Raw genomic sequence first — 7,500 nt, 5'->3', positions numbered from 1 at the left:
CCTGAAAAGTTCAAAAAGATCAGAAGTGGAGATGTGAAGAAAGGAAAAGGAAGAGGAGATATGATGTATCTGCTGAGTGACGCATCCTGAGGCTGATGTGGGTGGAGCTTATGATAAAGCTAACTTGTTCAAAAACAGGATCATGTGACCATGCATAAAATGTAGCATAAAATTCTGATTTTAATTACAGAATTAAAACGTTAACTACGTAAAGTTATATATCCAGTGTTAGCAAGGTAAGATTAACGCTAGCTAAATTACGCAAGTAGCAGATTAGCTCAGTGCTGTGTGTTACTCAGCTAGATCAGGTCATGCAAATACAGGAAGAGAGATGGAAAGAAAATAGAAGAGGAAATAACGAGGGAGGGATGAAGAAATGAAATGAGGACTGTGGGCAGCTGATAACATGACGTGATGACGTGATAATGTCATTGTGTGATTGTGTGATGACGTCATTGTGATTATGTGATTGTGTGATTATGTGATTGTGATGACGTGATGTGATTGTGTGAGTGTGATTATGTGATTGTGATGACGTGATGTGATTGTGTGATTATGTGGTTGTGTGATGAAGTAATTGTGATTATGTGATTGTGTGATTATGTGATGAAGTAATTGTGATTGTGCGATTGTGTGATGACATGATTGTGTGATTGTGATTGTGATGATGTGATTGTGATTGTGTGATTATGTGATGAAGTAATTGTGATTGTACGATTGTGTGATGACGTGATTGTGATGACATGATTGTGATTGTGTGATTGTGATGAAGTGATTGTGATTGTGTGATTATGTGATTGTGTGATTGTGATTGTAATGACGTGATTGCGATTATGTGATTGTGTGATTATATGATGAAGTGATTGTGATTATGAGATTGTGTGATTGTGTGATTATATGATGAAGTGATTGTGATTATGAGATTGTGTGATTGTGTGATTGTGTGATTGTGATGACGTGATTGCGATTATGTGATTGTGTGATTATATGATGAAGTGATTGTGATTATGAGATTGTGTGATTGTGTGATTATGTGATTGTGATGACGTGATTGCGATTATGTGATTGTGTGATTATGTGATGAAGTGATTGTGATTATGAGATTGTGTGATTGTGTGATTGTGTGATTGTGATGACGTGATTGCGATTATGTGATTGTGTGATTATATGATGAAGTGATTGTGATTATGAGATTGTGTGATTGTGTGATTATGTGATTGTGATGATGTGATTGCGATTATGTGATTGTGTGATTATATGATGAAGTGATTGTGATTATATAATTGTGTGATTATGTGATGACGTCATGCTGGGATGACGTGATTATGTGATGATGTGATAGTGACGTACCTGTCAAACCCTTTCACCTGTAAGTTACTCTACAGATCCTCAGCATATCTTCATACAAAAAAGCAAAACATCTCAAATCCATTCGAGACTCATCGTCTGATCCACTGATGTGTTTAAAGGACACAGGGTCCAAAAAGCTGTAAAAAAGTTCAGAAACTTCACAAAGTTTTTCTCTGAGGTTTGTTTGCTTTCATGTGCAAGTTTCTATCCCCAGACAAAAAAAAACAAAAAAAGTTTGTGGTTGCGACAGAAAGACAGACGCAGAGAGAGACAGGTATTCACCGTTTTCCTTCACACCTTCTGGGTGAAAAAAATTAAAAACACTGATTTGAGTTTGAGGAAAAGACGAGTGTTTAGTGCAGTCTCTTTTGGCCGGCCCCCTTCTCTCTGCCACGGTTCGATACGCCACCTACAAGAGGATAAATACCACTTACTGCTCATACACTGCTCATATACCGCTCATAGACTGCTCATACACTTCACATATACTGCTCATACACTGCTCATACACTGCTCATATACTGCTCATACACTGCTCGTATACTGCTCATAACTCACCAGCGCATGCACAATACACACATAGTGTACTGAGAGTGATTAATGGTGCTTATAATCAGTTAGAGAATAAACCTTCATCTGTGTGTGTGTGTGTGTGTGTGTGTGTGTGTGTGTGTGATAGTAGAGCTGCAAATCACAGGTTTATATTAATGCACTTGTCCTAAAATGTTATCGTTTCTATAGTAACAGCTCATTCACAGGGACATAAATGGATTAAAGGCTGTGTGGAATCGTTGATACAGTCAAGTTTTCTGTAAAGAGAAATGTGTTCCCTTTCAAATGGAACTCCACGTTGCATTTAGCATAACACTATGGGAGCACCCTTGCGTGCGACCGGAATTGGAAGCTTGTGTAAAATCATGCCTACCTGCCATGACCAGGTGACGTGGCAATAAAGCGCGTCACATGATATATATATATATATATATATATATATATATATATATATATATATATATATATATATATATATATATATATATGGCACCTGTGAACCACGCCATCAGCCTTATTATCTTCAGCGAGACTGCATGTCGGTCGTTTGTGTAAAGAAGCAAAAAGACGCTTCATTTCTCCTCTATATTTTCTAAAAATCTCTGGACTTTTCTATCCCTTTTTAAAAAAAAAGAGAGAAAGAAAGAATGAGCGAGTGAGAATTCAGAAAGTGTGTTACGCCTTGCTCCCGTTTCATCACGGGGGGAAACGGACACACTTTCTATCTGAAGTATTTAGGGGTGGAGCATGCCACAGCAGCCGTCGAGGGGTCTGACCGTGAGCAATGTGAACGCTTTACGATTAGGCAACTCTGCTCACGACTTGCTCTCTTCTCGGCAGAAGGAGATGGCTTTCAGAGCCTCATGGATCTGGGCCAGCCGCTGCCGAGGCAACCAACCGGCTCAGGTCCTGAGGATTTTGTATGGATCTGCAAGAGGAGCAGGAGACGAGTGAGGCTCAGGTAAGGTAAGGGTGCTCCTATACTGTTATGCTAAATGCAACGTCTCGTTCCCTTCTCAGGGAACAGGGTTACATGCGTAACCCCGACGTTCCCTTTCAAAGGGAACTTCGACGTTGCATTTAGCATAACAGTAAGGGCGCTCCCATACTGTTATACTAAATGCAACGTCGAAGTTCCCTTTGAAAGGGAACAGGGTTACATGCATAACCCCGACGTTCTATGGCCCCTTTGTCAAAAAGAAAGGGAATACAGCAGTTATTTCCTGGTCCGCAAAAAAGATGGGAATATGCAGCCAATTTTAGATCTGCATCATCTGAACCGTACTCTTCGGACATACAGTTTCAAGATGCTGACGCTCAAACTTATCATGCCACAGATTCAGTTTGAGGAATGGTTTGTGACGATAGATCTGAAAGATGCATATTACCACATAGGAATATTACCCAGTCATTGTGGTTGTTTTGTTGGGGTTGTTGGGTGTGGTGTTATAATGTGTAAAATGCAAATTTCCAATAAAAATTCTATGATAAAAAAAAAAGGAATATTGCCCAGTCACAGGAAGTTCCTGAGGTTTGCGTTTGGAGACAATGCATACCAATATCGGGTTCTTCCCTTCGGGCTAGCTTTATCCACTCACACCTTCACAAAGTGCATGGATGCTGCTCTGGCTCCCTTGAGACTCCAGGGCACCCGTGTACTAAACTACCTGGATGACTGGTTAATTCTAGCATGATCCAGGGAACTGGTGCTTCAACATCGAGATGTTGTTCTTGCCCACATGAGAAGCTTGGGGCTCAGGTTGAACCTCAAGAACAGTATGCTTTCTCCAGTGCAGAGGACAACTTTTCTAGGGATTATATGGGATTCTACTACGATGAGGGCGTTTCTATCCCCAACACATGTAGGATCGATCCTATCTACATTGAGCAATATAAAGCTGGGTCTGGGCATCCCCTCAAGTCTCTATGAGAGACTGTTGGGCCTTATGGCAGCAGCAGCCAACGGTGGTGACTGAAAGGTTGGAGGTTTTGTCCGAAGATGAAACCTCTGAGAGTAACCAGTGTCATGCGGCGATGCCTACATGCTCTGAGTATTTGGAGGTGTCCTCAGTTTCTAGCCTTGGGTCACACTCTAGGGGTGTCTCCTTATTACAACATGGTAATGACAGATGCCTTCCTCACGGGCTGGGGTGCAGTCTTAGATGGCTGTCCAGCTCACGTCTTTGGAGCGGCCCTTATCTGGAGTGGCATATAAATCGCCTGGATATGTGGGCCGTATTCCTAGCACTGAAGTCCTTTCTTCAATTAAGAGATCACCATGTGTTAGTGTTAGTGACAGACAATACAGCAGTGGTCTCATATATCAACCACCAGGGAGATGGTGTTCATTCACGCCCCCCTGTTCAGGCAGGTGCAACTAATTCTTCTCAGGGCAGAGGGAAAGTTCTTGTCAGTGAGTGCAATGTACATTCCTGGCAGCTAGAATGTGGGGGCAAACATCCTTTCTAGGCAGGGGCTGAGGCCTGGGGGTTGGAGGCTCCATCCACAAGTGGTGGCATCCATATGGCGGAGGTTCGGCCAAGCGGAAGTGGATGTGTCCGCCTCCGAGGAGACAACACACTGCCCTCTGTGGTTTGCCCTCACTCCTCCCACACCACTAGGGCTGGACGCCATGGCGCACATGTGGCCGAGGTCGCATCTATATGCTTTTCCCCCAATCGCACTGCTCCCGCAAGTTCTAGCGAGAGTTTGCCAATACCGTCTATGTTTGCTGTTAGTAGCACCTTATTGGCCAGCTTGAATATGGTTCTCATAGATAATATCCCTGCTAGACGGCACTCCTTGGGAGATTCCCATCTGCAGGGATCTATTGTCTCAAGCCGGAGGGGTGATTTATCACCCTCGGCTAGAACTATGGAAACTGTGGGTCTGGAACCTGAGGGGCACCAACTCAAAGATTCTGGTCTCACAACTGAGGTTGTAGAGACCATGTTGAACCCTAGAGCACCATCCACGAGGAAATTGTATGCACTCAAGTGGTGGCTTTTTGTGTTGTGGCATGAGGAACGTCAGCTAGACCCAGTGAACTGCACAATAGCTACAGTCCTGGAGTTCTTACAAGGACGTTTCTCAGCAGGGTTGGCTCCTTCTACAATCAGGGTTTATGTGGCCACCATTTCGGCCAGCCATGCCCCTGTTGATGGAGCCTCTGTGGGGCAACATTCTCTAACTTCTAGGTTTATGTGCGGTGTCAGGTGGCTGAGGCCCATCTACAGGCTGCGCATACCTTCCTGGGACCTTTCCCGGGTCCTGGAAGGTCTGTCAGGGGCCCCTTTTTAGCCCTTATAGTCAGCCTCTGAGAAGCTTCTGACTCTAAGGATAGCTCTTCTGCTGGCCCTCTCAAGCGAGTAGGAGATCTACAAGCTCTCTCTGTTGCCCCTTCGTGCCTTGACTTTACCCCTGGATTAGCCAAGGACTTCCAGTATCCTAGGCTGGATTATATTCCTAAGGTGCCTACATCTGCTTCCCAGCCTGTGGTGTTGCAGGCTTTCTGCCCTCCTCCATTTCCCTACACCGGAACAAGAGAGAATGCACCTGCTGTGTCCAGTATGGGCTCTCTGTACTTACGTCCACCGCCCCAGCCAGTGGCCTAAGTCAGAGCAGCTGCTGGTCTGCTTTGGCGGCGACAGTAGAGGTGATGATGTGTCAAAGCAGCACATCTCTAATTGGATAGTGGAAGCAATCTCTATCGCTTATGAGGTGCGCTGTCTCACTACACCTCTGGGCATAAGGGCTCATTCCACTAGGGGGTTGCCTACTCGAAGGCTCTGTCCAATGGGGTATCCTTACAGGATGTGTGTGCTGCTTCAGGGTGGTCTACGCCACACACGTTCATTCGAAATTACAGCCTGGATATTCATTCCACCCCGGGCTCAAGTGTCTTGCAGTGACCCTCGGGGTTGGGTCTTTTTGAACAGGCCGTTCCCTTGGTATGACGGAGTGGGTATTCTCGTTCCCATAGTGTTACGCTAAACGCAATGTGGAGTTCTCTTTGAAAGGCAACGTCTGGGTTACACATGCGTCGCTTTGCCATACTGGGGCAGGCCTGTGAATTGTGTCTTCGCTTCAGATAATAGAGGCTGACGGCGCAGTTCACAGGTGCAGTTTATATATCATGTGGCGCGCTTAATTGCCACATCACCTGATCATGGCAGGCCTATAAATAGGCATGATGTTACACAAGTTTCAGATACTGGTGGTGCGAGGGCTCTTCCGACAGCGTTCAGCTAACGCAACATCTTGTTCTTTTCTCAGGGAACAGAGTTACATGTGTAACCCAGATGTTTACGGTAGGAGTCTCCAGTGTCAGCGCTGTGTAACAGTCAGAGGTAAAGCTGTAACTGTAAGTTTTCCACATCTTCAGTACAGAGAATAAATAGAGAGAATAAAGAGAGAGAATAGAGAGAGAATAGAGAGAGGGAATAAAGAGAGAGAATAGAGAGAGGGAATAAAGAGAGAGAGAATAAAGAGAGGGAATAAAGAGAGAGAATAAAGAGAGGGAATAGAGAGAGTAAAGAGAGAGAATAGAGAGAGAATAGAGAGAGGGAATAAAGAGAGAGAGAATAAAGAGAGGGAATAAAGAGAGAGAATAAAGAGAGAGAATCGAGAGAGGGAATAAAGAGAGAGAATCGAAAGAGGGAATAAAGAGAGAGAATAGAGAGGGGAATAAAGAGAGAGAATAGAGAGAGAATAAAGAGAGAGAATAGAGAGAGGGAATAAAGAGAGGGAATAGAGAGAGAGAATAGAGAGAGGCAATAGAGAGAGAGAATAAAGAGAGAGAATCGAGAGAGGGAATAAAGAGAGAGAATAGAGAGGGGGAATAAAGAGAGAGAATCGATAGGGGGAATAGAGAGAGAGAATAAAGAGAGAGAATAAAGAGAGAGATGGTGAGGGAATGAGTCTTTATAGCTGCTATAACATAAGTGAGAACAGGAACTCACTCATTACAGTTGTGCACTGTTGTGTTGTGTTGTGTTGTGTTGTGCACTGTTGTGTTGTGTTGTGTTGTGCACTGTTGTGTTGTGTTATGTTATGCACTGTTGTGTTGTGTTGTGTGTATATTGAGACCCTGGTTGTGTTTCTCGGAGCGTGTTCACTCCTGCTGTCATATTTAGATTGTATTCTGATCAGATTTTAACCTCATACATTTACACTCTTGTTTAAACACGCGCCTGTCCGATGCTTCAGACTGAAATCTCATGAAATATGAAAGTGTGAATCCCAGTACATTACCATTAAAAGGCTGAAAGTGTGAAATACACAAAGCTCAAACAAGTCCTGAAACATGAGTGTGAAAACATTATTCTCTCTCTCTCTCTCTCTCTCTCTCTCTCTCTCTCCATCCCAGTGTGTGTTGGTCTCGCTCGTCCCCACAGACTGATGTTAGCCATTATCACAAACACACACGTCCACACTTACTGCCTCTGCAAATTAATTTTGTGCTGGCAAACGACTCCAGAACAGTTTTAATGATGAATATTCATGAGCTGGATCTTCTGATGAATATTCATGAGATGCTAATATTTCATGCTGGACCTCCTCATCGACGTCTCAAAAAACATACTTTATACTTCTACT

At 43.8% G+C, this 7,500-nt stretch overlaps 1 protein-coding gene across 1 annotated transcript in view; it reads right to left on the bottom strand.

Moving 5' to 3' along the window:
* pcdh1b (protocadherin 1b) overlaps positions 1–1,958 on the bottom strand; it is a 9,136-nt gene extending 7,178 nt beyond the window's left edge. The window contains exon 1 of the mRNA XM_053632034.1: positions 1,351–1,958. The gene's annotated coding sequence lies outside the window, so the exon portion shown is untranslated. The remainder of the gene's footprint in view (positions 1–1,350) is intronic.
* Positions 1,959–7,500: the final 5,542 nt, after the last annotated feature.

Source organism: Ictalurus furcatus, chromosome 8 (genome assembly GCF_023375685.1).
Source record: "Ictalurus furcatus strain D&B chromosome 8, Billie_1.0, whole genome shotgun sequence".
Classification (NCBI taxonomy): Eukaryota; Metazoa; Chordata; class Actinopteri; order Siluriformes; family Ictaluridae; genus Ictalurus; species Ictalurus furcatus.
Note: the sequence above shows the minus strand (reverse complement) of the source record. Positions and strands in the feature narration are given on the sequence as shown.